This window comes from Carassius gibelio, chromosome B1 (genome assembly GCF_023724105.1).
Source record: "Carassius gibelio isolate Cgi1373 ecotype wild population from Czech Republic chromosome B1, carGib1.2-hapl.c, whole genome shotgun sequence".
In the NCBI taxonomy this organism is placed as follows: domain Eukaryota; kingdom Metazoa; phylum Chordata; class Actinopteri; order Cypriniformes; family Cyprinidae; genus Carassius; species Carassius gibelio.
Genome location: NC_068396.1, coordinates 14,585,191 through 14,612,540, shown reverse-complemented (window position 1 = coordinate 14,612,540; position 27,350 = coordinate 14,585,191). Strand labels below are relative to the sequence as shown.

The 27,350-nt window shown below is 40.2% G+C and overlaps 14 non-coding genes across 14 annotated transcripts; all 14 read left to right on the top strand.

Annotated features, from left to right (window-relative positions):
- The first annotated feature begins 246 nt into the window (after positions 1 to 246).
- On the top strand, positions 247 to 319 carry trnar-ucg (transfer RNA arginine (anticodon UCG)). The gene has a single exon. It is a non-coding gene; the product is annotated as a tRNA-Arg (tRNA).
- A 1,510-nt stretch (positions 320 to 1,829) lies between these two features.
- trnar-ucg (transfer RNA arginine (anticodon UCG)) lies at positions 1,830 to 1,902 on the top strand. Its single transcript has one exon. It is a non-coding gene; the product is annotated as a tRNA-Arg (tRNA).
- A 311-nt stretch (positions 1,903 to 2,213) lies between these two features.
- trnar-ccg (transfer RNA arginine (anticodon CCG)) lies at positions 2,214 to 2,286 on the top strand. The gene has a single exon. It is a non-coding gene; the product is annotated as a tRNA-Arg (tRNA).
- A 336-nt stretch (positions 2,287 to 2,622) lies between these two features.
- Positions 2,623 to 2,695, top strand: trnar-ucg (transfer RNA arginine (anticodon UCG)). The gene has a single exon. It is a non-coding gene; the product is annotated as a tRNA-Arg (tRNA).
- A 9,394-nt stretch (positions 2,696 to 12,089) lies between these two features.
- On the top strand, positions 12,090 to 12,162 carry trnar-ucg (transfer RNA arginine (anticodon UCG)). Its single transcript has one exon. It is a non-coding gene; the product is annotated as a tRNA-Arg (tRNA).
- Positions 12,163 to 12,323: 161 nt separating this feature from the next.
- On the top strand, positions 12,324 to 12,396 carry trnar-ccg (transfer RNA arginine (anticodon CCG)). Its single transcript has one exon. It is a non-coding gene; the product is annotated as a tRNA-Arg (tRNA).
- Positions 12,397 to 12,732: 336 nt separating this feature from the next.
- trnar-ucg (transfer RNA arginine (anticodon UCG)) lies at positions 12,733 to 12,805 on the top strand. Its single transcript has one exon. It is a non-coding gene; the product is annotated as a tRNA-Arg (tRNA).
- Positions 12,806 to 14,168: 1,363 nt separating this feature from the next.
- Positions 14,169 to 14,241, top strand: trnar-ccg (transfer RNA arginine (anticodon CCG)). The gene has a single exon. It is a non-coding gene; the product is annotated as a tRNA-Arg (tRNA).
- Positions 14,242 to 15,633: 1,392 nt separating this feature from the next.
- trnar-ccg (transfer RNA arginine (anticodon CCG)) lies at positions 15,634 to 15,706 on the top strand. Its single transcript has one exon. It is a non-coding gene; the product is annotated as a tRNA-Arg (tRNA).
- A 1,516-nt stretch (positions 15,707 to 17,222) lies between these two features.
- On the top strand, positions 17,223 to 17,295 carry trnar-ucg (transfer RNA arginine (anticodon UCG)). Its single transcript has one exon. It is a non-coding gene; the product is annotated as a tRNA-Arg (tRNA).
- A 161-nt stretch (positions 17,296 to 17,456) lies between these two features.
- Positions 17,457 to 17,529, top strand: trnar-ccg (transfer RNA arginine (anticodon CCG)). Its single transcript has one exon. It is a non-coding gene; the product is annotated as a tRNA-Arg (tRNA).
- A 564-nt stretch (positions 17,530 to 18,093) lies between these two features.
- On the top strand, positions 18,094 to 18,166 carry trnar-ucu (transfer RNA arginine (anticodon UCU)). The gene has a single exon. It is a non-coding gene; the product is annotated as a tRNA-Arg (tRNA).
- A 1,538-nt stretch (positions 18,167 to 19,704) lies between these two features.
- On the top strand, positions 19,705 to 19,777 carry trnar-ucg (transfer RNA arginine (anticodon UCG)). Its single transcript has one exon. It is a non-coding gene; the product is annotated as a tRNA-Arg (tRNA).
- A 1,435-nt stretch (positions 19,778 to 21,212) lies between these two features.
- trnar-ucg (transfer RNA arginine (anticodon UCG)) lies at positions 21,213 to 21,285 on the top strand. The gene has a single exon. It is a non-coding gene; the product is annotated as a tRNA-Arg (tRNA).
- Positions 21,286 to 27,350: the final 6,065 nt, after the last annotated feature.

Genomic DNA, 27,350 nt, shown 5'->3' with positions numbered 1-27,350 from the left:
CCACCTGGGTCGTCTTTGAGGGCTTTCATTTAAGTGGGCTATGCAAGACATTTCAGGACGATAACTTCAATATGACACTATAGCCCCAAGAATTAGCATAGAACTGGCAATTTCATGATATTGCTTTCAGTTTAGTTTGTTTCTGACTGTCTGTCAATGACTCTGGGTTCGAATACCAATGTCATGATATCGCTTTTAGTTTGATTATGACTGTGTGTCAATGCCTCTGGGTTCACCAGTGAAAGAGGCCCAGTGGCCAAATGGATAAGGCATCAGCCTTCGGAGCTGAGGATTGTGGGTTCAAGTCCCACGTGGGTCATCTTTCAAGTGTTGCATTTAAGCTGGCAGTGCAAGAAAGAAATTCAAGGACGATAACTTCACCGTAAACACAAGAATTAGAATAGAACTGGCAATTTCATGATATTGCTTTTAGTTTGTTTATGACTGTCTGTCAATGCCTCTTGATTTACCAGTGAACCAGGCCCAGTGGCCTAATGGAGCTGAGGATTGTGGGTTCGAGTCCCACTTGGGTCATCATTCAAGAGTTGCATTTCAGCTGGCATTGGAAGAAAGAAATTCAATGGTGAACTTTTACTATAGACACAAGAATTAGCATAGAACTGGCATTTTTTGAAATAACTTTCAATTTAGCTTGCATCAGAATGTTAATGAATACCTCAGGCTTAATCAGAGAAAAAGTCCAGTTGTCTAATAAATAAGGCATCAACCTTCGGAGCTGGGGGTTGTGAATTAAATTACCACCTGAGTCGTCAATGAAAGGTTAGATTTAAGTTGGCTGCGCAACAGGTACCAGGATGATAAGTGCAAGGAGACACAATAGCTGTGACAAAGGAACATGAGAGTTAGCATAGAACTGCCAACGGAACATGAGAACTAGCAATTTCATGAAAACTCTTTCAGTTTAGTTTGTTTCTGACTGTCTGTCAATGCCTCTGGGTTCACCAGTGAACAAGGCCCAGTGGCCTAATGCATCGGTCTTCAGAGCTGAGGATTGTGGGTTCATCTTTCAGGGTTGGTGTTTATGTTGGCAGTGCAAGGAAGAAATTCTAGGACGATAACGAGAATATGACACTATAGCCACAAGATTAATCATAAAATTGGCAAATTTCTGAAAACTCACTCAGTTCAGCTTGGATAAGACGGTCTGTAAATGCCTCTGTGTGGGCTTGTTGGAAAATACCCAGTGGCCAAACGGATAAAGCATCAACCTTCAGAGCTGAAGATTGTGGCTTCAAGTCATGAGAATTATCATAGAACAGGCAATTTTCTGAAATCTCACTCAGATCAGCTTCGGATAAGACTTTATGTAATGCCTCTGGGTTCAGTAACAGATGTGGCCCATTGGCCTAATGGATAAGGCATCAGCCTCAGGAGCTGGGAATTGTGGGTTCAAGTCCTACCTGGGTCATCTTTCAGGGCTTTCATTTAAGTGGGCTATGCAAGAAATTTCAGGATGATAACTTCAATATGACACTATAGCCCCAAGAATTAGCATCGAACTGGCAATTTCCTGATATTGCTTTCAGTTTAGTTTGTTTCTGACTGTCTGTCAATGACTCTGGGTTCGAATCCCAATGTCATGATATCGCTTTTAGTTTGTTTATGACTGTGTGTCAATGACTCTGGGTTCGAATCCCACCTGGGTCATCTTTCAAGAGTTGCATTTAAGCTGGCAGTGCAAGACAGAAATTCAAGGACAATATCTTCATTGTAGACATAAGAATTAGCATAGAACTGGCAATGTCATGATATCGCTTTTAGTTTGTTTATGACTCTGTGTCAATGCCTCTGGGTTCACCAGTGAACAGGGCCCGGTGGCCTAATGGATAAGGCATCAGCCTTCGGAGCTGAGGTTTGTGGGTTCAAGTCCCACCTGGGTCGTCTTTGAGGGCATTCATTTAAGTGGGCTATGCAAGAAATTTCAGGATGATAACTTCATTATGACACTATAGCCCCAAGAATTAGCATAGAACTGGCATTTTCATGATATTGCTTTCAGTTTAATTTGTTTCTGACTGTCTGTCACTGACTCTGGGTTCGAATCCCACCTGGGTCATCTTTCAAGAGTTGCATTTAAGTTGCATTAACTTCACTGTAGACACAAGAATTAGAATAGAACTGGCAATTTCATGATATTGCTTTTAGTTTGTTTATGACTGTGTGTCAATGCCTCTTGATTCACCAGTGAACGAGGCCCAGTGGCCTAATGGATAAGGCATCAGCCTCCGGAGCTGGGAATTGTGGGTTCAAGTCCCACCTGGGTCGTCTTTGAGGGCTTTCATTTAAGTGCGCTATGCAAGAAATTTCAGGATGATAACTTCAATACGACACTATAGCCCCAAGAATTAGCATAGAACGGGAAATTTTATGATATTGCTTTCAGTTTAGTTTGTTTCTGACTGTCTGTCAATGACTCTGGGTTCGAATCCCACCTGGGTCATCTTTCAAGCATTGCATTTAAGCTGGCATTGCAAGACAGAAATTCAAGGACGATATCTTCATTGTAGACATAAGAATTAGCATAGAACTGGCAATGTCATGATATCGCTTTTAGTTTGTTTATGACTGTGTGTCAATGCCTTTGGGTTCACCAGTGAACGAGGCCCAGTGGCCTAATGGATAAGGCATCAGCCTTCGGAGCTGAGGATTGTGGGTTCGAGTCCCACCTGGGTCATCTTTCAAGCATTGCATTTAAGCTGGCAGTGCAAGAAAGAAATTCAAGGACGATAACTTCACTGTAGACACAAGTATTAGAATAGAACTGGCAATTTCATGATATGGAGGGCGCTAGAGAGCTACAGGAAGTGTTGGCTGCAGTTGGGAGAGGAAGGCTCTCCTCCATTTTGATTTTTCTGTTAGTGTTTGTTTTGTGAGTTGTTTTTTGGACTTTTAGTTTATTTTTTGTGTGTTTTTTCTGTTTTAAACCACCTAACAGCAGCATCTTGCTGGCTGGAGGGTGGTTAATTTTTTATTTTTTTGTGTTTTTGTACAATGGATGGATTATTGGCAAACGACACTGGACTGGCTGGAGAGAGACGCATGGCAAATGACACTGGACTGGCTGGAGAGAAACGCTTGGCAAACGACACCGGACTGGCTGGAGAGAGACGCATGGCAAACAACACTGGACTGGCTGGAGAGCGACGCATGTCAAACAACACTGTACTGGCTGGAGAGAGACGCATGGCAAACGACACTGGACTGGAGTATCGACAACGAGCAGGACACGGTAAAAATCAAGATGCAAGATATACAATTGGTGAAAGGAAATACTTAAAGGAGGCGACTGTGATTGTGAATGTGGAGAATGTAAGTGAAGTGAGAGCTGTGGATATTATTAAAGCGGTGACGGACAAATGTGGATATGGTAAAATCTTAGCACTGAGGCCAAGACAAGGAAAGGAATATGAACTGACAATGGAAAAAGAAGAAACTTGTGATGAACTGACTGAGGGATTGTTAATTAAAGGAGTGAACTGTGAGATAAAGAAACTGCAAAACAGAGATTATGTTGTCTCTTTCATGCATCTGCCCGTCTACCTTGCTGATGAAGAGATTTTAAATAAACTGGAGGTTTGGGGGGTTTCCCCAATTTCAAAAATAAAGCGGCGTGTTTATCCGGGCACCAGCATTGAGGATGGGACGAGATACGTAAAGGCGCGGTTCCCGAAGGAGGTGGCCTCCCTCCCTTACAGCACAAAAATAGAAACGGCAGAGGGACCACAATATTTTTGGGTGATGCACAGTCATCAGGTTAAGACTTGTCGGCTGTGCATGAGCCCAGACCATGTGGTGAAGGACTGCCCGGAGTTCACGTGCCATAAATGCGAGGAGAGAGGCCATTTCGCGAGAAATTGCAATGCTGTGACGTGCCCGGAGTGCAATTTGGTTTTAAATAAGTGTGAGTGTTGGATGCAGGGTGAGGAGGAGGAGCAGCAGCAGGTGGGCGGGCAGGTGCATGAAAGAGACAACGAGCAGCGAGACATTGGAGAAGGGGTACGTGGTGAAGGACTGGAATTAAATAAGGATATAGAACAACAGAAAGAGTGTACCGAACCAATCATACAAACACAACAGGATGGGGGAATTTGGACACAGATGGATTTGACAGACAGCTTGCAAAATGCTTGGGATAATGTGGAACTGGTTGATGAAAGGAATAAAGTACTGAGTGATGCACAACAGGAGGGAATTTTATGTACACCGATGGATGTGACGGACAGTGTGCAAAAGGAGATGGACGGGATAGAAATTAATGATGCTACAAAAGAGTGTGAACAAGGAAAAGAAAATGAGGAGACGCAGGGGAAATCATCAAAAAGAAGAAGATCTGTAAAGGTAATACCTAATCTTGATACTGCAAGAAAAAGAATGCTTAAAGAAGATGGGATTGAGTGTGCAAATAAGTATGAGCTGGTAAAAGGTTTGGAGGAGATGGACTGAGTTTATGGGTTTTATGCATGTTTTTATATGTTTTATGCTTTTAAGAATTGTTACTTTTAATGCTAGAGGGCTTTCAAATGTAGGAAAATTTGAAAAGGTGAAAGAAATGTGTAAAAGAGAGGATGTGATTTTATTGCAAGAAACTAACTGGAGGGAAGAGTACATGACTGAAATAAGAAAAAGGTGGAGTGGAGAGATTTTTTATAACAATGGTGATGGGAGGCTGGGAAGAGGTGTTGCGATTTTAATAAAAGAAAACTGTGGGGTATCATGTAGAACAATATATAATGACATAGATGGGAAATGTATTGCGGTTGAAATGGAGTATGAGGAGAAAAAAGTTATTGTAGTTAATATTCATGCACCGACTGTAGAAACTGAAAAGAAGGAATATTTTAATGTATTAAGATATTTTTTAAAAAAGCATAAAGAAGTTATTATGATGGGTGATTTTAATACAGTTTTCAGTAAATTAGAAATTGGTGAGGGAATGGTTTTTAAAAATGATAAAGGAAGAAAAGAACTGAAATTATTAATGGAAGAAAATAATATGATTGATGTATGGAGAGAAAGAAATGAAAAAAAGAAAGAATATTCAAGGAGGCAATTAGTAGGGAATTTTATGTGTAAGACAAGGATTGATTTTATTTTGTGTACAAGGAACATTGAAGGTTTTATTGGTAACATGAAAAACCACTTTTTATACAAGTAGACTGGAGTTCAGTGAAAAGAGGGCCAGGTGTATGGGTTTTAAATGTAGAGGTTTTGAAGAATGAGGAGTATGTGTTAAGTATTAAAGAAATTATTGAAAAAGAAAAGGAGAATGAAATGTACAGTGAAGATAAAAGGATATGGTGGGAAAATGTTAAATATTTAGTAAAAAAATTCACAATAAAGTATTGCAAATTAATACAGATGTGTAAGAGGAAGAAGGAGAGAGAAATAAGAGAAAAATTGGAAAATGAATTAAATGAGAATGGGAAAGATATACAAAAAATAAAATAATTGGAGGGATTATTGAAAGACATGGAAGAGAAAAAATATGAAGGTGCAAGACTAAGGAGTAAAGCTAAATATACGGTGGAGGGTGAAAAATGTACAAAGTTTTTCTTTGATCTAGAAAAAATAAGAGGGAAAGCTGGAATGATTAAAGAAATAAGAGGGGAAAATGGTGTAGTGGTGGAAACAAATGAGGAAATATTAAAAGAAGTAAAAGCATATTATGAAAATCTGTTTAGTACTGAGGGGTTGAAAGAAGAAGAGAAATTGGAGTTACTAAATCAAATAAAAACAACAGTAGGAGATGTAGACAAAAAAGACTGTGATGAAGAGATAACAGAAGAAGAGATAAAAAGAGCAATAAGTGAATTAAACAAAAATAAAAGTCCAGGTATAGATGGTTTGGGGAGTGAATTTTATATAGTTTTTAAAGATTTTTTAACCAGTATTTTAAAAGAAGTATATGAAGACATTTTTAAAAAAGAGGAAATGAATCAGAGAATGGGGATGGGATTAATAAAGTTGATATATAAAAGAAAAGGAGATAAAGTAGACCTAAAAAATTATAGACCAATTACAATGCTGAATACAGATTTGAAAATTTTAACAAAAGTTTTAGCCAATAGATTGAAAGAGGTAATGCCAACCATAATTAAAACAAATCAAGTGTATGGAGTAAAAGGGAAAGATATAGCAGATACAAGTTTAAGTATAATAGATAGAATAAGATATATGAAAGAAAAAAACAAAAAAGGATATGTTATTAGTTTGGATTTTTAAAAGGCCTTTGATAGAGTGGAGCATGATTATATATTTGGAATTTTAAGAAGGTACGGGTTTGGGGATAATTTTGTCAAGTGGATTACAATTTTATACAGGGGAGCAATAACAAGAATACAGTGTAACGTTTTTTTAACAGAATGTTTTAAAATTACTAGGTCAATAAGACAAGGATGTCCATTATCGGCGCTTTTATATTCTTTAGTTGCAGAACCATTGGGATTAGCTGTTAAAATAGATGAAGACATAAGAGGGATAAACATTGAAGGAAGTGGGGGAAATGAAAAAATATTTCAATATGCAGACGATACAACAATAATAGTTAAGGATATAGAGAGTGTTAATAAAGTAATGGAAGTGGTACAGATGTTTTGTAGGGGATCAGGAGGCAAGTTAAATGAAGAAAAAACAACATATGTGAGATATGGAGAAGTAAATGCTTTAACTGATTATTTTCATTTTAAAGAAACAAAAGAAATAAGGATTTTAGGTGTTCTAATGGGAAAAGATGAAAGGAATGTTAAAGAAAAAATGTGGGAAGAAATAGTAGGAGGAATTGAAAGAAGGTTAAATTTTTGGAAATTGAGGACTTTAAGTTTAAAAGGGAAGGTTTTAATTTTAAATGTGTTAATGGTGTCAAAGTTGTGGTATGTTTTATATGTGACTGCTATGCCAGTGTGGGTGGAGAAAAGGTTGAAAAAATGTTTTTCCGATTTTTTATGGAATGGTAAACCGTCAAGAATTGCATACAGTACATTAATAGGAGAAGTAGGGAAAGGAGGGATGGGATTAATTGATGTTGAACAGAGAAAAAAATAGCTTAAGAGTTAAAATAGTAAAAAAATATCTAGATGATGGTCACAAAGCAGCATGGAAAAAGAAAATGGAATATTTTTTAAACAAATGTGGGGATTTTAACATGGGGGATGGGATTTTATGGATGAAAACTAAGAATTGGATGACAGAGTGCTTACCAGAGTTTTATAGAGAAATGTTTAGTGCCTGGGGAAAATTTTTAGACAAAGTTGAGTATGATCCACATGGGAGAGAAAACATTTTAAATCAACCTCTGTTTTTAAACAAAAACATTTTAAAACAAGACAAAGAATTGTTTTTAAAGAAATGGATGGATGTGGGGATAACGAGAGTGAGAGATGTTTTGTATGAATTTAAAGAAGGGTTTTTACCGACACAATTTATTGTGGATGCAATGGAGGAGGCAAAAGAGGATTACAGTGAACAAGAAATAAAAAATAAATATGAAATCATTAAAAATGCAATACCTAAAGAGTGGATAAAAAGAATAGAAAGTATGGAAGGAGAGCCAAAAGAGAAATGTATTCATGTGAAGTTTGGGGAAAAAATGTATGATTTTAAGGAATGTACTGTGAAAATGATTTATTGTGCTTTTAGAGATTATGTTTTTAAAGAGCCGATTGTAAATGGATACTGGGTGCAGAAATTCAAAGATTAAAAAAAAGAGTGTATATGGAGAAACATGACGGGGAAATGTGTGGAAACCAAATTGGAATGTTTGGAGTATTTTATAAGGCATAAAGTGGTTTTTACTGATGTAATTTTAAATAAAATAGGAATGGAAGAAAATGCTCTGTGTAAAGTGTGCCAGGAAGAGGAAGAGGGGATTTTACATATGTTTTTACATTGTAGAGACCTAGAGGACTTTTTAAGGAAATGTAAATGTTTAATTAAAGATGTGACTGAGGAGTGGGATGAAAATATAATGGAATGGAATAGAGTTGTGATGTTTGGTTGGGAAAAAAAGTGTAAAAACAAAAGTTTCATTAATCTGTGTGTAATGCTAATGAAAAGTGCAATATGGGACAGAAGAACTGTGGCTAAAAAAGAAAAAATTGTGTTGGATGTTTGGAGTGTGTTTAAAAGAAAAGTGTAAGAGTTTTTTAAATTATCTATGTAAAGGAAAGAGGTGTAATGTAGAGATGTGTAAAGACGATGTTCTGTATTTCTATTGATTGTGCTTAATCTATTGTATTTTATTGATTGAAATTTCTTAATAAAAAAAAAAAAAAAAAAATCAGCCTTCGGATCTGAGGATTGTGGGTTCGAGTTCCACCTGGGTCATCTTTCAAGCATTGGATTTAAGCTGGCATTGCAAGAAAGAAATTCAATGGTGAACTTTTACTATAGACACAAGAATTAGCATAAAACTGGCATTTTTTGAAATAACTTTCAATTTAGCTTGCATCAGAATGTTAATGAATACCTCAGGCTTAATCAGAGAAAAGGTCCAGTTGTCTAATAAATAAGGCATCAACCTTCGGAGCTGGGGGTTGTGAATTAAATTACCACCTGAGTCGTCAATGAGAGGTTAGATTTAAGTTGGCTGCGCAAGAGGTACCAGGATGATAAGTGCAAGGAGACACAATAGCTGTGACAAAGGAACATGAGAGTTAGCATAGAACTGCCAACGGAACATGAGAACTAGCAATTTCATGAAAACTCTTTCAGTTTAGTTTGTTTCTGACTGTCTGTCAATTAGGGCTGTAGTACTCGAGTCCGGTCTTGGACTCGAGTCCGGACTCGAGACATTTTTCTGTCGTCTCGGACTTGTCTCGGACTCGTTGAATTTGCACTCGGACTTGTCTCGGACTTGGCCATTGGACTCGCCAAGTCTTCTAGTTGGTCTCGACCGAGTCCAGCAAAAAAATAAAATAAAAAATTTCTCCTTCAAAACAAAACCACATTTGCATGATGTCGCGACTGAAAACGTGTGGAAAACGCTAGGCGCGCCGCTCTCCTTATTTCCAAAGCACTCTGTAGCCTGCGCTTGCGCTCCAGTGGCGTCTGCTGTTGCTGGGCAACCATGACCCGCTCTCCATGATGACGCAGAAGTTTCAGCAAAGAATAAATGGAATTCCCGCACTAAACACCCCTTTCAGTAGCTCTGCTAATAGATTAATTTAAAAAATGGCTATCCTTGTACAACTATGATCATCTGTTTCTCCATCTTGCCTTAGCTTTTCAGTATTGTTCCGGGAAAGGATGTGCATGACCAGTGGTGCACTTACTGCGACCTGAAAAGTTTAGATGTTTCTAATTTAATTTTCTACCTGTTAGATTGTGTTTTATTTACGTCTACACCCAGATAGCCTCTTTTTTTTAATCAATAAACGCGTATTAATGTATAGCCTTATGCAACAATTACATATGTAAATTTTAAAAACTTTATATATGACATTACATATTTAAATTTTCATGTAACAGCCAGTATTTGTATCTGTAACAATCACAACATTTTTCCTATCTGCATTCGGATACAACATCGTACAGTTACTTGATAAGACTGTTATGACTTTTTATATACTTTTTCTTAGTTATCACTGAACAAATATGTCGTGTTAAACTGAAATAATTATTAATTTCTAAAATAATATTTATCATGCAAGCAGAGAGATGTCATGACAAACGTTTAGTGATCATTTGAACACGACTGAATCCATTCAATGCGCACATTTTCATTACGCAGAACACTTTGAGCGAGTCTTAATGTTAATGAACTTCACTAAACAGATGTGTGTGTTCTGCGCAAACCAGCAAAAGGTAAATATGCAAACATGTAGGACAAGTAGACAATGTATCCGTATCAAAGCTGATTATTAGCTTACTCTTGAGAGAGAACTGATTTGGTTCTTGAGAGACTGAGACGTGCAACGCATCTGTTTGATTGGAGAGCGTGCTGTGCTTATTCCATTCATTCGTATCATGGTAGCCTAAGCTTTCGATATTTGCCTTTTAAATATATACAAATAATATAACGTGTAGCTATGATGTATTATTATAGGTAAAATTTCTCTTGCAACGCTCTGATTTCTGAGAGATAAACAGAGAGGCGACAACAATGCGGTGTTTGATTTGCGCTCTTTTCATTCATAAAGTTTACATTCATTCACTTCTGGCGCTGATGCCCTGGCTCATCTGTTATCTAGCAAACACCAGACTCTGTCAGCTTTAGCCGAGTATTCAGGCAGAATTATTCCTTGAGCGTTATTCGTTTTTTAAGCCATTATCCGTGCCATATTCGGCTTCAGGCACAACCCTAATTATTACATTACATATTTTATTTTTACATGCAACATAGATAAGGTCATATAGTAACAGCTCCACGCAATATTGTAATTCTAAAATTCACGTCGTACTTGCAAACACTTTGTATTCATTATGGTTAAAGCATGCTGGAGTAGTCGATTGTTTCCGACAGTGCTCGACTAGTCTATGCAAGCACTAGCACAGTATGACAAAAATTTCGCTGTATTTATGTGCGCATGCCCAGTAGAGCCAAACGTATCCATTCTAGCCTTGCTGCGCGCATTTGTCATATCCCGAGCTTTGCGTGTGTCTGTGCACTGTGCCAATTAGGCATAGTCATATACATTTTTGACCACAGATATAATGTCAACAAAAAATAAAGTACATAAAAATGATTTGACCTTACAGTTCCAAACTTTGTTTGTTTCTCCAAGTTTAGCTCCCAGGGTCGGACTGGGGGTAAAACCAGTACTCATTAGCAAGGCCCCAAAGGAAGAGAGGGCCCTTGAAAAGTATGAATCTGAAATATATATTTTTTAACTGGATATTTTCATGGGTGGGGGCCATGGGGGCCCATCAGGATCGCCTATGCATAGGGCCCAGGATCTTGTTTAACGCCCCTGTTAGCTTTAACCCTAATTATACACACTTGAACCTAATCAAGCTCTTACTAGACACACTAATCTTCCAGGTGTTTTAAGGCCAGTTGGAGCTAAACTTTTCAGGACATTGGCCATCCAGGATGTAGTTTGGAGACCCCTGTCCTACAGAGTTGTTACTTTGCACATGCTTTTTGATCATTACAAATAATAATGTAAAATGATTTTCTTAGAAAAGGAGATATCACATCACAAACATTATCAGTAGTTAAGTATGTGGTCTTGAAGAGGACCCTTTATTCTTTCATTTGGACTCGGTCTTGGACTTGGACTCGAAACTTTTGGACTTGGACTTGACTTGGACTCGAACCTCTTTGGACTCTGTCTTGACTCGGTCTCGACTAGTCCTGGACTTGGACTTGACTTGGACTCGACAAAGCCGGACTTGACTACAGCTCTACTGTCAATGCCTCTGGGTTCACCAGTGAACAAGGCCCAGTGGCCTAATGCATCGGTCTTCAGAGCTGAGGATTGTGGGTTCATCTTTCAAGGTTGGTGTTTATGTTGGCAGTGCAAGGAAGAAATTCTAGGACAGTAACGTCAATATGACACTATAGCCACAAGATTAATCATAAAATTGGCAAATTTCTGAAAACTCACTCAGTTCAGCTTGGATAAGACGGTCTGTAAATGCCTCTGTGTGGGCTTGTTGGAAAATACCCAGTGGCCAAACGGATAAAGCATCAACCTTCAGAGCTGAAGATTGTGGGTTCAAGTCATGAGAATTATCATAGAACAGGCAATTTTCTGAAATCTCACTCAGATCAGCTTCGGATAAGACTTTCTGTAATGCCTCTGGGTTCACTAACAGATGTGGCCCATTGGCCTAATGGATAAGGCATCAGCCTCAGGAGTTGGGAATTGTGGGTTCAAGTCCCACCTGGGTCGTCTTTCAGGGCTTTCATTTAAGTGGGCTATGCAAGAAATTTCAGGATGATAACTTCAATATGACACTATAGCCCCAAGAATTAGCATAGAACTGGCAATTTCATGATATTGCTTTCAGTTTAGTTTGTTTCTGACTGTCTGTCAATGACTCTGGGTTCGAATCCCAATGTCATGATATCGCTTTTAGTTTGTTTATGACTGTGTGTCAATGCCTCTGGGTTCACCGGTGAACAGGGCCCAGTGGCCTAATGGATAAGGCATCAGCCTTCGGAGCTGAGGATTGTGGGTTCGAGTCCCACCTGGGTCATCTTTCAAGCGTTGCATTTAAGCTGGCAGTGCAAGAAAGAAATTCAAGGACGATAACTTCAGTGTAGACACAAGAATTAGAATAGAACTGGCACTTTCATGATATTGCTTTTAGTTTGTTTATGACTGTGTGTCACTGCCTCTTGATTCATCAGTGAACGAGGCCCAGTGGCCTAATGGATAAGGCATCAGCCTCCGGAGCTGGGAATTGTGGGTTCAAGTCCCACCTGGGTCGTCTTTGAGGGCTTTCATTTAAGTGGGCTATGCAAGAAATTTCAGGATGATAACTTCAATATGACACTATAGCCCCAAGAATTAGCATAGAACTGGAAATTTTATGATATTGCTTTCAGTTTAGTTTGTTTCTGACTGTCTGTCAATGACTCTGGGTTCGAATCCCACCTGGGTCATCTTTCAAGAGTTGCATTTAAGCTGGCAGTGCAAGACAGAAATTCAAGGACGATATCTTCATTGTAGACATAAGAATTAGCATAGAACTGGCAATGTCATGATATCGCTTTTAGTTTGTTTATGACTGTGTGTCAATGCCTCTGGGTTCACCAGTGAACGAGGCCCAGTGGCCTAATGGATAAGGCATCAGCCTTCGGAGCTGAGGATTGTGGGTTCGAGTCCCACTTGGGTCATCTTTCAAACATTGCATTTAAGCTGGCAGTGCAAGAAAGAAATTCAATGGTGTACTTTTACTATAGACACAAGAATTAGCATAGAACTGGCATTTTTTTGAATAACTTTCAATTTAGCTTGCATCAGAATGTTAATGAATACCTCAGGCTTAATCAGAGAAAAGGTCCAGTTGTCTAATAAATAAGGCATCAACCTTCGGAGCTGGGGGTTGTGAATTAAATTACCACCTGAGTCGTCAATGAGAGGTTAGATTTAAGTTGGCTGCGCAACAGGTACCAGGATGATAAGTGCAAGGAGACACAATAGCTGTGACAAAGGAACATGAGAGTTAGCATAGAACTGCCAACGGAACATGAGAACTAGCAATTTCATGAAAACTCTTTTAGTTTAGTTTGTTTCTGACTGTCTGTCAATGCCTCTGGGTTCACCAGTGAACAAGGCCCAGTGGCCTAATGCATCGGTCTTCAGAGCTGAGGATTGTGGGTTCATCTTTCAGGGTTGGTGTTTATGTTGGCAGTGCAAGGAAGAAATTCTAGGACAGTAACGTCAATATGACACTATAGCCACAAGATTAATCATAAAATTGGCAAATTTCTGAAAACTCACTCAGTTCAGCTTGGATAAGACGGTCTGTAAATGCCTCTGTGTGGGCTTGTTGGAAAATACCCAGTGGCCAAACGGATAAAGCATCAACCTTCAGAGCTGAAGATTGTGGGTTCAAGTCATGAGAATTATCATAGAACAGGCAATTTTCTGAAATCTCACTCAGATCAGCTTAGGATAAGACTTTCTGTAATGCCTCTGGGTTCACTAACAGATGTGGCCCATTGGCCTACTGGATAAGGCATCAGCCTCAGGAGCTGTGAATTGTGGGTTCAAGTCCCACCTGGGTCGTCTTTCAGGGCTTTCATTTAAGTGGGCTATGCAAGAAATTTCAGGATGATAACTTCAATATGACACAATAGCCCCAAGAATTAGCATAGAACTGGCAATTTCATGATATTGCTTTCAGTTTAGTTTGTTTCTGACTGTCTGTCAATGACTCTGGGTTCGAATCCCAATGTCATGATATCGCTTTTAGTTTGTTTATGACTGTGTGTCAATGCCTCTGGGTTCACCGGTGAACAGGGCACAGTGGCCTAATGGATTAGGCATCAGCCTTCGGAGCTGAGGATGGTGGGTTCGAGTCCCACCTGGGTCATCTTTCAAGCGTTGCATTTAAGCTGGCAGTGCAAGAAAGAAATTCAAGGACGATAACTTCACTGTAGACACAAGAATTAGAATAGAACTGGCAATTTCATGATATTGCTTTTAGTTTGTTTATGACTGTGTGTCAATGCCTCTTGATTCATCAGCGAACGAGGCCCAGTGGCCTAATGGATAAGGCATCAGCCTCCGGAGCTGGGAGTTGTGGGTTCAAGTCCCACCTGGGTCATCTTTGAGGGCTTTCATTTAAGTGGGCTATGCAAGAAATTTCAGGATGATAACTTCAATATGACACTATAGCCCCAAGAATTAGCATAGAACAGGAGATTTTATGATATTGCTTTCAGTTTAGTTTGTTTCTGACTCTCTGTCAATGACTCTGGGTTCGAATCCCACCTGGGTCATCCTTAATCAGAGAAAAGGTCCAGTTGTCTAATAAATAAGGCATCAACCTTCGGAGCTGGGGGTTGTGAATTAAATTACCACCTGAGTCGTCAATGAGAGGTTAGATTTAAGTTGGCTGCGCAACAGGTACCAGGATGATAAGTGCAAGGAGACACAATAGCTGTGACAAAGGAACATGAGAGTTAGCATAGAACTGCCAACGGAACATGAGAACTAGCAATTTCATGAAAACTCTTTCAGTTTAGTTTGTTTCTGACTGTCTGTCAATGCCTCTGGGTTCACCAGTGAACAAGGCCCAGTGGCCTAATGCATCGGTCTTCAGAGCTGAGGATTGTGGGTTCATCTTTCAAGGTTGGTGTTTATGTTGGCAATGCAAGGAAGAAATTCTAGGATGATAACGTCAATATGACACTATAGCCACAAGATTAATCATAAAATTGGCAAATTTCTGAAAACTCACTCAGTTCAGCTTGGATAAGACGGTCTGTAAATGCCTCTGTGTGGGCTTGTTGGAAAATACCCAGTGGCCAAACGGATAAAGCATCAACCTTCAGAGCTGAAGATTGTGGGGTCAAGTCATGAGAATTATCATAGAACAGGCAATTTTCTGAAATCTCACTCAGATCAGCTTCGGATAAGACTTTCTGTAATGCCTCTGGGTTCACTAACAGATGTGGCCCATTGGCCTAATGTATAAGGCATCAGCCTCAGGAGCTGGGAATTGTGGGTTCAAGTCCCACCTGGGTTGTCTTTAAGAGGTTTCATTTAAGTGGGCTATGCAAGAAATTTCAGGATGATAACTTCAATATGACACTATAGCCCCAAGAATTAGCATAGAACTGGCAATTTCATGATATTGCTTTCAGTTTAGTTTGTTTCTGACTGTCTGTCAATGACTCTGGGTTCGAATCCCAATGTCATGATATCGCTTTTAGTTTGTTTATGACTGTGTGTCAATGCCTCTGGGTTCACCGGTGAACAGGGCACAGTGGCCTAATGGATAAGGCATCAGCCTTCGGAGCTGAGGATTGTGAGCTCGAGTCCCACCTGGGTCATCTTTCAAGCGTTGCATTTAAGCTGGCAGTGCAAGAAAGAAATTCAAGGACGATAACTTCACTGTAGACACAAGAATTAGAATAGAACTGGCAAATTCATGATATTGCTTGTAGTTTGTTTATGACTGTGTCTCAATGCCTCTTGATTCATCAGCGAACGAGGCCCAGTGGCCTAATGGATAAGGCATCAGCCTCCGGAGCTGGGAGTCGTGGGTTCAAGTCCCACCTGGGTCATCTTTGAGGGCTTTCATTTCAGTGGGCTATGCAAGAAATTTCAGGATGATAACTTCAATATGACACTATAGCCCCAAGAATTAGCATAGAACAGGAGATTTTATGATATTGCTTTCAGTTTAGTTTGTTTCTGACTGTCTGTCAATGACTCTGGGTTCGAATCCCACCTGGGTCATCTTTCAAGAGTTGCATTTAAGCTGGCAGTGCAAGACAGAAATTCAAGGACGATATCTTCATTGTAGACATAAGAATTAGCATAGAACTGGCAATGTCATGATATCGCTTTTAGTTTGTTTATGACTGTGTGTCAATGCCTCTTGATTTACCAGTGAACCAGGCCCAGTGGCCTAATGGAGAAGGCATCAGCCTTCAGAGCTGAGGATTGTGGGTTTGAGTCCCACTTGGGTCATCATTCAAGAGTTGCATTTCAGCCGGCATTGCAAGAAAGAAATTCAATGGTGAACTTTTACTATAGACACAAGAATTAGCATAGAACTGGCATTTTTTTTAAATAACTTTCAATTTAGCTTGCATCAGAATGTTAATGAATACCTCAGGCTTAATCAGAGAAAAGGTCCAGTTGTCTAATAAATAAGGCATCAACCTTCGGAGCTGGGGGTTGTGAATTAAATTACCACCTGAGTCGTCAATGAGAGGTTAGATTTAAGTTGGCTGCGCAACAGGTACCAGGATGATAAGTGCAAGGAGACACAATAGCTGTGACAAAGGAACATGAGAGTTAGCATAGAACTGCCAACGGAACATGAGAACTAGCAATTTCATGAAAACTCTTTCAGTTTAGTTTGTTTCTGACTGTCTGTCAATGCCTCTGGGTTCACCAGTGAACAAGGCCCAGTGGCCTAATGCATTGGTCTTCAGAGCTGAGGATTGTGGGTTCATCTTTCAAGGTTGGTGTTTATGTTGGCAGTGCAAGGAAGAAATTCTAGGACGATAATGTCAATATGACACTATAGCCACAAGATTAATCATAAAATTGGCAAATTTCTGAAAACTCACTCAGTTCAGCTTGGATAAGACGGTCTGTAAATACCTCTGTGTGGGCTTGTTGGAAAATACCCAGTGGCCAAACGGATAAAGCATCAACCTTCAGAGCTGAAGATTGTGGGTTCAAGTCATGAGAATTATCATAGAACAGGCAATTTTCTGAAATCTCACTCAGATCAGCTTCAGATAAGACTTTCTGTAATGTCTCTGTGTTCACTAACAGATGTGGCCCATTGTCAAGAGCTGGGAATTGTGGGTTCAAGTCCCACCTGGGTCGTCTTTCAGGGCTTTCATTTAAGTGGGCTATGCAAGAAATTTCAGGATGATAACTTCAATATGACACTATAGCCCCAAGAATTAGCATAGAACTGGCAATTTCATCATATTGCTTTCAGTTTAGTTTGTTTCTGACTGTCTGTCAATGACTCTGGGTTCGAATCCCAATGTCATGATATCGCTTTTAGTTTGTTTATGACTGTGTGTCAATGCCTCTGGGTTCACCAGTGAGCGAGGCCCAGTGGCCTAATGGATAAGGCATCAGCCTTCGGAGCTGAGGATTGTGGGATCGAGTCCCACCTGGGTCATCTTTCAAGCGTTGCATTTAAGCTGGCAGTGCAAGAAAGAAATTCAAGGACGATAACTTCACTGTAGACTCAAGAATTAGAATAGAACTGGCAATTTCATGATATTGCTTTTAGTTTGTTTATGACTATGTGTCAATGCCTCTTGATTCATCAGTGAACGAGGCCCAGTGGCCTAATGGATAAGGCATCAGCCTCCGGAGCTGGGAATTGTGGGTTCAAGTCCCACCTGGGTCATCTTTGAGGGCTTTCATTTAAGTGGGCTTTGCAAGAAATTTCAGGATGATAACTTCAATATGACACTATAGCCCCAAGAAATAGCATAGAACGGGAAATTTTATGATATTGCTTTCAGTTTAGTTTGTTTTTGACTTTCTGTCAATGACTCTGGGTTCGAATCCCACCTGGGTCATCTTTCAAGAGTTGCATTTAAGCTGGCAGTGCAAGACAGAAATTCAAGGACGATATCTTCATTGTAGACATAAGAATTAGCATAGAACTGGCAATGTCATGATATCGCTTTTAGTTTGTTTATGACTGTGTGTCAATGCCTCTGGGTTCACCAGCGAACGAGGCCCAGTGGCCTAATGGATAAGGCATCAGCCTTCGGAGCTGAGGACTGTGGGTACGAGTCCCACCTGGGTCATCTTTCAAGCGTTGCATTTAAGCTGGCAGTGCAAGAAAGAAATTCAAGGTCTATAACTTCACTGTAGACATTAGAATAGAACTGGCAATTTCATGATATTGCTTTTAGTTTGTTTATTACTGTCTGTCAATGCCTCTTGAATCACTAGTGATCCATGCCCAGTGGCTTAATGGATAAAGCATCAGCCTTCTGAGCTGAGGATTGTGGGTTCGAGTCCCACTTGGGTCATCATTCAAGAGTTGCATTTCAGCTGGCATTGCAAGAAAGAAATTCAATGGTGAACTTTTACTATAGACACAAGAATTAGCATAGAACTGGCATTTTTTTAAATAACTTTCAATTTAGCTTGCATCAGAATGTTAATGAATACCTCAGGCTTAATCAGATAAAAGGTCCAGTTGACTAATAAATGAGGCATCAACCTTCGGAGCTGGGGGTTGTGAATTAAATTACCACCTGAGTCGTCAATGAGAGGTTAGATTTAAGTTGGCTGCGCAACAGGTACCAGGATGATAAATGCTAGGAGACACAATAGCTGTGACAAAGGAACATGAGAGTTAGCATAGAACTCCCAATGGAACATGAGAACTAGCAATTTCATGAAAACTCTTTCACTTTGGTTTGTTTCTGACTGTCTGTCAATGCCTCTGGGTTCACCAGTGAACAAGGCCCAGTGGCCTAATGCATGGGTCTTCAGAGCTGAGGATTGTGGGTTCATCTTTCAAGGTTGGTGTTTATGTTGGCAGTGCAAGGAAGAAATTCTAGGATGATGACGTCAATATGACACTATAGCCACAAGATTAATCATAAAATTGGCAAATTTCTGAAAACTCACTCAGTTCAGCTTGGATAAGACGGCCTGTAAAGGCCTCTGTGTGGACTTGTTGGAAAATACCCAGTGGCCAAACGGATAAGGCATCAACCTTCAGAGCTGAAGATTGTGGGTTCAAGTCATGAGAATTATCATAGAACAGGCAATTTTCTGAAATCTCACTCAGATCAGGTTCGGATAAGACTTTCTGTAATGCCTCTGGGTTCAGTAACAGATGTGGCCCATTGGCCTAATGGGTAAGGCATCAGCCTCAGGAGCTGGGAATTGTGGGTTCAAGTGCCACCTGGGTCGTCTTTGAGGGCTTTCATTTAAGTGGGCTATGCAAGAAATTTCAGGATGATAACTTCAATATGACACTATAGCCCCAAGAATTAGCATAGAACAGGCAATTTCATGAAATTGCTTTCAGTTTAGTTTGTTTCTGACTGTCTGTCAATGACTCTGGGTTCGAATCCCAATGTCATGATATCGCTTTCAGTTTGTTTATGACTGTGTGTCAATGCCTCTGGGTTCACCAGTGAATGAGGCCCAGTGACCTAATGGATAAGGCATCAGCCTTCGGAGATGAGGATTGTGGGTTCGAGTCCCACCTGGGTCATCTTTCAAGCGTTGCATTTAAGTGGGCTATGCAAGAAATTTCAGGATGATAACTTCAATATGACACTATAGCCCCAAGAATTAGCACAGAACTGGAAATTTTATGATATTGCTTTCAGTTTAGTTTGTTTCTGACTGTCTGTCAATGACTCTGGGTTCGAATCCCACCTGGGTCATCTTTCAAGAGTTGCATTTAAGCTGGCAGTGCAAGACAGAAATTCAAGGACGATAACTTCACTGTAGACATAAGAATTAGCTTAGAACTGGTGATGTCATGATATTGCTTTTAGTTTGTTTATGACTGTGTGTCAATGCCTCTCGGTTCACCAGTAAACGAGGCCCAGTGGCCTAATGGATAAGGCATCAGCCTTCGGAGCTGAGGATTGTGGGTTAGAGTCCCACCTGGGTCATCTTTAAAGCGTTGCTTTTAAGCTGGCAGTGCAAGAAAGAAATTCAAGGACGATAACTTCACTGTAGACACAAGAATTAGAATAGAACTGGCAATTTCATGATATTGCTTTTAGTTTGTTTATGACTGTCAATGCCTCTTGATTCACCAGTCAACCAGGCCCAGTGGCCTAATGGATAAGGCATCAGCCTTCGGAGCTGAGGATTGTGGGTTTGAGTCCCCCTTGCGTCATCATTGATGAGTTGCATTTCAGCTGGCATTGCAAGAAAGAAATGCAATGGTGAACTTTTACTATAGACACAAGAATTAGCATAGAACTGGCATTTTTTGAAATAACTTTCAATTTAGCTTGCATCAGAATGTTAATGAATACCTCAGGCTTAATCGGAGAAAAGGTCCAGTTGTCTAATAAACCAACCTTCGGAGCTGGTGGTTGTGAATTAAATTACCACCTGAGTTGTCAATGAGAGGTTAGATTTAAGTTGGCTGCGCAACAGGTACCAGGATGATAATTGCAAGGAGACACAAAAGCTGTGACAAAGGAACATGAGAGTTAGCATAGAACTGCCAACGTAACATGAGAACTAGCAATTTCATTAAAACTCTTTCAGTTTAGTTTGTTTCTGACTGTCTGTCAATGTCTCTGGGTTCAACAGTGAACAAGGCCCAGTGGCCTAATGCATCGGTCTTCAGAGCTGAGGATTGTGGGTTCATCTTTCAAGGTTGGTGTTTATGTTGGCAGTGAAAGGAAGAAATTCTAGGACGATAACGTCAATATGACACTATAGCCACAATATTAATCATAAAATTGGCAAATTTCTGAAAACTCACTCAGTTCAGCTTGGATAAGACGGTCTGTAAATGCCTCTGTGTGGACTTGTGGGAAAATATCCAGTGGCCAAACGGATAAGACATCAACATTCAGAGCTGAAGATTGTGGGTTCAAGTCATGAGAATTATCATAGAACAGGCAATTTTCTGAAATTTCACTCAGATCAGCTTCGGATAAGACTTTCTGTAATGCCTCTGGGTTCACTAACAGATGTGGCCTAGTGGCCCTCCGGAGCTGGGAATTGTGGGTTCAAGTCCAACCTGGGTCGTCTTTGAGGGCTTTCATTTAAGTGGGCTATGCAAGAAATTTCAGGATGATAACTTCAATATGACACTATAGCCCCAAGAATTAGCACAGAACTGGAAATTTTATGATATTGCTTTCACTTTAGTTTGTTTCTGACTGTCTGTCAATGACTCTGGGTTCGAATCCCACCTGGGTCATCTTTCAAGAGTTGCATTTAAGCTGGCAGTGCAAGACAGAAATTCAAGGACGATAACTTCACTGTAGACATAAGAATTAGCTTAGAACTGGTGATGTCATGATATTGCTTTTAGTTTGTTTATGACTGTGTGTCAATGCCTCTCGGTTCACCAGTAAACGAGGCCCAGTGGCCTAATGGATAAGGCATCAGCCTTCGGAGCTGAGGATTGTGGGTTAGAGTCCCACCTGGGTCATCTTTAAAGCGTTGCTTTTAAGCTGGCAGTGCAAGAAAGAAATTCAAGGACGATAACTTCACTGTAGACACAAGAATTAGAATAGAACTGGCAATTTCATGATATTGCTTTTAGTTTGTTTATGACTGTCAATGCCTCTTGATTCACCAGTCAACCAGGCCCAGTGGCCTAATGGATAAGGCATCAGCCTTCGGAGCTGAGGATTGTGGGTTTGAGTCCCCCTTGCGTCATCATTGAAGAGTTGCATTTCAGCTGGCATTGCAAGAAAGAAATGCAATGGTGAACTTTTACTATAGACACAAGAATTAGCATAGAACTGGCATTTTTTGAAATAACTTTCAATTTAGCTTGCATCAGAATGTTAATGAATACCTCAGGCTTAATCAGAGAAAAGGTCCAGTTGTCTAATAAACCAACCTTCGGAGCTGGTGGTTGTGAATTAAATTACCACCTGAGTTGTCAATGAGAGGTTAGATTTAAGTTGGCTGCGCAACAGGTACCAGGATGATAATTGCAAGGAGACACAAAAGCTGTGACAAAGGAACATGAGAGTTAGCATAGAACTGCCAACGTAACATGAGAACTAGCAATTTCATTAAAACTCTTTCAGTTTAGTTTGTTTCTGACTGTCTGTCAATGTCTCTGGGTTCAACAGTGAACAAGGCCCAGTGGCCTAATGCATCGGTCTTCAGAGCTGAGGATTGTGGGTTCATCTTTCAAGGTTGGTGTTTATGTTGGCAGTGAAAGGAAGAAATTCTAGGACGATAACGTCAATATGACACTATAGCCACAATATTAATCATAAAATTGGCAAATTTCTGAAAACTCACTCAGTTCAGCTTGGATAAGACGGTCTGTAAATGCCTCTGTGTGGACTTGTGGGAAAATATCCAGTGGCCAAACGGATAAGACATCAACATTCAGAGCTGAAGATTGTGGGTTCAAGTCATGAGAATTATCATAGAACAGGCAATTTTCTGAAATTTCACTCAGATCAGCTTCGGATAAGACTTTCTGTAATGCCTCTGGGTTCACTAACAGATGTGGCCTAGTGGCCCTCCGGAGCTGGGAATTGTGGGTTCAAGTCCAACCTGGGTCGTCTTTGAGGGCTTTCATTTAAGTGGGCTATGCAAGAAATTTCAGGATGATAACTTCAATATGATACTATAGCCCCAAGAATTAGCATAGAACTGGAAATTTTATGATATTGCTTTCAGTTTAGTTTGTTTCTGACTGTCTGTCAATGACTCTGGGTTTGAATCCCACCTGGGTCATCTTTCAAGAGTTGCATTTAAGCTGGCAGTGCAAGACAGAAATTCAAGGACGATATCTTCATTGTAGACATAAGAATTAGCATAGAACTGGCAATGCCATGATATCGCTTTTAGTTTGTCTATGACTGTGTGTCAATGCCTCTGGGTTCACCAGTGAACGAGGCCCAGTGGCCTAATGGATAAGGCATCAGCCTTCGGAGCTGAGGATTGTGGTTTCGGGTCCCACCTGGGTCATCTTTCAAGCATTGCATTTAAGCTGGCAGTGCAAGAAAGAAATTCAAGGACGATAACTTCACTGTATATACAAGAATTAGAATAGAAGGTCACGTGATGACGCCGAGCAAGATGGCTGCTTAGGTTGAGGGCTGTGGCGCCACGACACAACATTTTGTGTGAATATATAGGCATCCGCAGTTTATTGCATTGTTTTTTTTCCCCCGCAAGTTGCCTTAATAAGTGTCAACCACTTTCGATATGCCAAATCCCCGGAAAAACGAAAATGCGTCTCAACATCAGCAAAGTGCTAGGGCTACCGCTAGCTCAAAAGCTGCCTACGCCTCTCCTGTATCGCCAGCACGTGAAGATGCGGATGAGTCCATCTCGACTGCTAAAATTCACGACCTTCTTCAAAAACTATCAGATGAGCAAGCTAAACACTTTGCAGATATTCGCAAGGACGTCACAGAAACGAGAAGAGCCGTTGAGGCGATGGAGGGTAAGCTGGCCGACATGCTAACCAGGATAAATAGCGCGGAGGTGCGTCTCGATATGTTAGAGGAGGCGGAGAAGCAGCGCAGCGTCGCCCCCCCCCGGCTTCTGCTTCGGAGGTTGAAAAATTGAACGCCAAACTAACTGAATACGAGGATCGGGACAGGCGAGTTAATCTACGCATTTATGGGTTTCCGGAACATGTGGAGGATAAAGATGCTGTATCGTTTTTGAAGGCCACTCTCCCCGAAATCCTTCATGCTGACTTTCAAGGAGGCTAAGATCTGGAGCGTGCTCACCGGTCGTTACTACCTGCCAAGCCCGGTGCCCCTCCAAGGCCATTCATCGTGCGGTTCTTGAGGTTTCTACAGAAGGAACGGGTGAGACAACTCGCTAGAGAAATCGGGGATGTCCGTTGGCAGAACAACAAGATAAGCTTCTATCAAGATTTCTCGAAGGCCACGCAGGAGCGAAGACATTCCTTCCTGGAGTGTAAACGCCTACTTCACTCAGCCAAAATCCCGTTTGGCATCATCTATCCTGCAGTGCTTTCATTTACAACGCCGGGTGGAGTTAAGCATCGTTTTGAAGATCATAAGAAGGCCTTGATATGCATCAAAAACCTCTAAAACGTTAAACAGAACAATCATTCTTATCCCCGGCCATTAACGTTAGCGGTGATATTCCTCCCCGTTCTTTATTTTTTATTTTATTTTTATTTGTTACATATAGGCCTACATATATTTTTTATTCTTTTGAAACCTTAAGACTGATTCGGGTAAGATTATATACAATATATGTCCGTTTTTCCTGTTTTTCCTCTGATGTTCATTTAAACTAGCATTCCGAATTTTATAAAGCTGGAGTTTTTATTTTATTTTATTATTTTTTACTATTAATATTAACTATTTTTGATGTTTGTCTCGCATCACTATCTATAATATACTTCACTGCATGTCTCCCACTTTATTCATTTATTGCCTTTAATATTATTTTTGCAGTGGTATTCTTTATCACAATTTGTAGACTGGGCATATTGGTAACAGTATTTTTTTTTTTTTTTCTCCTCTCTCTCCTTCTTTGTCTGCCCGAGTTATAAGTCATGTGTGCAGGTTATGTTGGGTGGGGGGTCTGTGGATTTCGTGTCCGTTAACGATATAGCACCGCTGTTATATGGCGGATGTTTTTAATGTGTTCACACTACTGCTGTTCAGTTGTTTGCTGATGGGTGGCGCCGCTGCCGCACTTGAGTGGTCAGAAAGTTCTCTGAGTTAGTTATCCAGTTGTGGATTTTCAGGAAGGTTCGACAGTTTCAGCTTTCTCACCTTCCTCTTTGGTTTTTTTTTTTTTTTTTTTTTTTTTTTTGGGTGTTTCTCTTTTATGGATCCGGTTCTCTCTCGTGCTGTTGTTGGGACAACTCTTTCTTTTTTTTTTCTCTTTCTTTGTTTTTCACAAAGCCTTCTAGCATATGACAGCTCTTAACCTTATTTCAGTCAACGCCAGGGGTCTGAACGTTCCGCACAAAAGAACCACTGTACTAGAATTTTTTCGTAAGAAAAATATAGACTTTGCTATGATTCAGGAATCACATTTATTGGGCAAAGATGTGGGTCGATTAGCCAATAAGTTTTATCATTCTATTGCAACTTCATCTGCAGCAACAAAATCTAAAGGGGTAATGGTATTGTGTAAACGTAAACTAAAATTTGATATGATTGACTCTTGGGCAGATGATGCAGGTCGGATAGCTATAGCAAAGATCTGTATGGATGGGAAAAACATTGCACTTATTTCTGCTTATGCCCCTAATGTATTTGATCGTACCTTTTTCCATCTATTAACTAAATCCTTGCTTGATCTTACAGGATTTCACTTAGTTCTTGGGGCTGATTTCAATGCGGTGTGGGACAGCAGCATGGACAGAACAGGCGGCAGCGAGACTACAGACCAACATCTTGCATCTGAGGCGTTGCGCCACTGGGCATCCGAAACGGGCATGGTCGATATCTGCCGTTTGTTAAACCCTTCTTTAAAAGACTATTCTTTTTACTCAGGGAGACATAAATCCTTTTCGAGACTAGATTTTATCTTTGCCTCAAAAGATTTATTTCAAAATATTCAAAATGCGCATTACATTCCGGTGACCTGGTCTGATCACAAACCCATATGTTGTTCAGTCACGGTTCGCCCATTTTCCACTAAAGCCCCCAGATGGCGTCTTAATACTTCTTTACTGCGAGATGAGTCTTTCAAAGCTCAGTTTGAAACAAATTTTAGTGAATTTTTGGATTTTAATGTTGGCTCTGTTCTCGATCCAAGGATTCTTTGGGAGGCCGTAAAAGGCTTTATAAGGAGTAATACCACTTTATATGCCTCAACACAAAACAAAGCTCGTGCAGCTAAATTGGAAGCTTTAGAATTAAAATATACGTCCCTTGATGCTTCCCTGCAACATAATTTTAATGATTACACAGCCCTACAAAAGGAATTGATCAAAAAAGAGATTAACTCTCTTCTGAGGCGTCGTTCAGAATTCCTCATGCACAAAACCAGACAAACTTATTATTTTAACTCCTCAAAACCCACTCGCTTACTGGCAATGAAACTTCGGACGGATGAGCACTTTGCTGATATCTTTTGCATTAAAGACAAAAATAACACTATACAATGTGACCCAAAGAAAGTAAATGCTGTTTTCGCCTCCTTCTATCAGGAGTTATATAATTCGGAAAATAATTTCGATAAAGATGTCTGCAATAATTTCCTGAAAGATGTTAAACTATCTCATCTCAGTAATGACGACGCCATAAAATTAGATCAACCAATCACATTACAGGAGTGCGAGACAGCTGCTAGGGACATGCGTAAAGGTAGATCACCAGGTCCAGACGGAATACCACCCGAATTTTATCTTACTTTTTGGCCCCAGATTGGCCCGCTTTTACTGGATATGATTTTATATTCTGTCAGAGAGGGATCATTTTCTAGGGATGTTAATTCTGCATTAATTTCACTGCTTCTTAAAAAAGGAAAGGATCCAGATGATTGTGCCAGCTACAGGCCTCTTTCGCTTTTAAATGCAGATTTAAAGATTTACTCAAAATTACTGGCCCGTCGGCTTCAAGGCCATATGACAGAACTGGTACATAGTGATCAAACTGGGTTTATAAAGTCTAGACTTGCTACAGATAATGTTAGAAGACTATTACACATTATACATGATGCTCAAGATTTAAATTCCCCTGCTGCTGTCCTTTCACTAGATGCAATGAAGGCCTTTGACCGCCTGGAGTGGCCATTTCTGTGGGCAGTGCTAAAGGTTATGGGGGTTGGTTTGCCGTTTATTAATATGATTAAGGTCCTGTATAAAAACCCAACAGCTGTAGTACTTACGGGCAAAATTAGCTCCTGCCCATTTGCTGTCTTGAGAGGATCAAGACAAGGCTGTCCTCTTAGCCCTCTGTTATTCGCCCTTTCTCTTGAGCCACTGGCACAAGCTATCCGCGGTTCTCCCACAATCTCTCCAATTTCCATTAGAGGTACACACCAGCATGTTTCACTTTATGCTGATGATATTTTATTGTATATAAATAACCCAGTGCAATGTATCCCACATATTTTGTCTACCTTCGATCTTTATGGCAAGCTTTCTGGCTTCAAAATTAACTGGCAGAAATCAGCTTTACTACCTTTAAATCAGGCAATGTGCAATGCTCCCATCCCTGCATCTATTCCAGTTACTAATAACTTCACTTATCTGGGGATAGACATCTATTCCTCCATACAGACAATTATTAAAAACAATTTTTCTAAAACACTTAACAAAGTGGTGGCGGATCTGGACAGGTGGTCTAACCTTCCAAATTCGCTCCGTGGTAGGGTAGCCATAATTAAAATGAATATTCTGCCCAGAGTCAATTTTGTCAGCTCAATGCTCCCCCTTCCCCCAACCCCCTAAATGTTGGGGCAAATTGCACTCAGCAATAAGTAAATTTCTGTGGCATGGCAAAAGACCTCGTATTAAGCTCACCACCATGCAGCGAGAAAGGCAGGCCGGTGGCCTGTCTCTCGCAAATTTTAAGT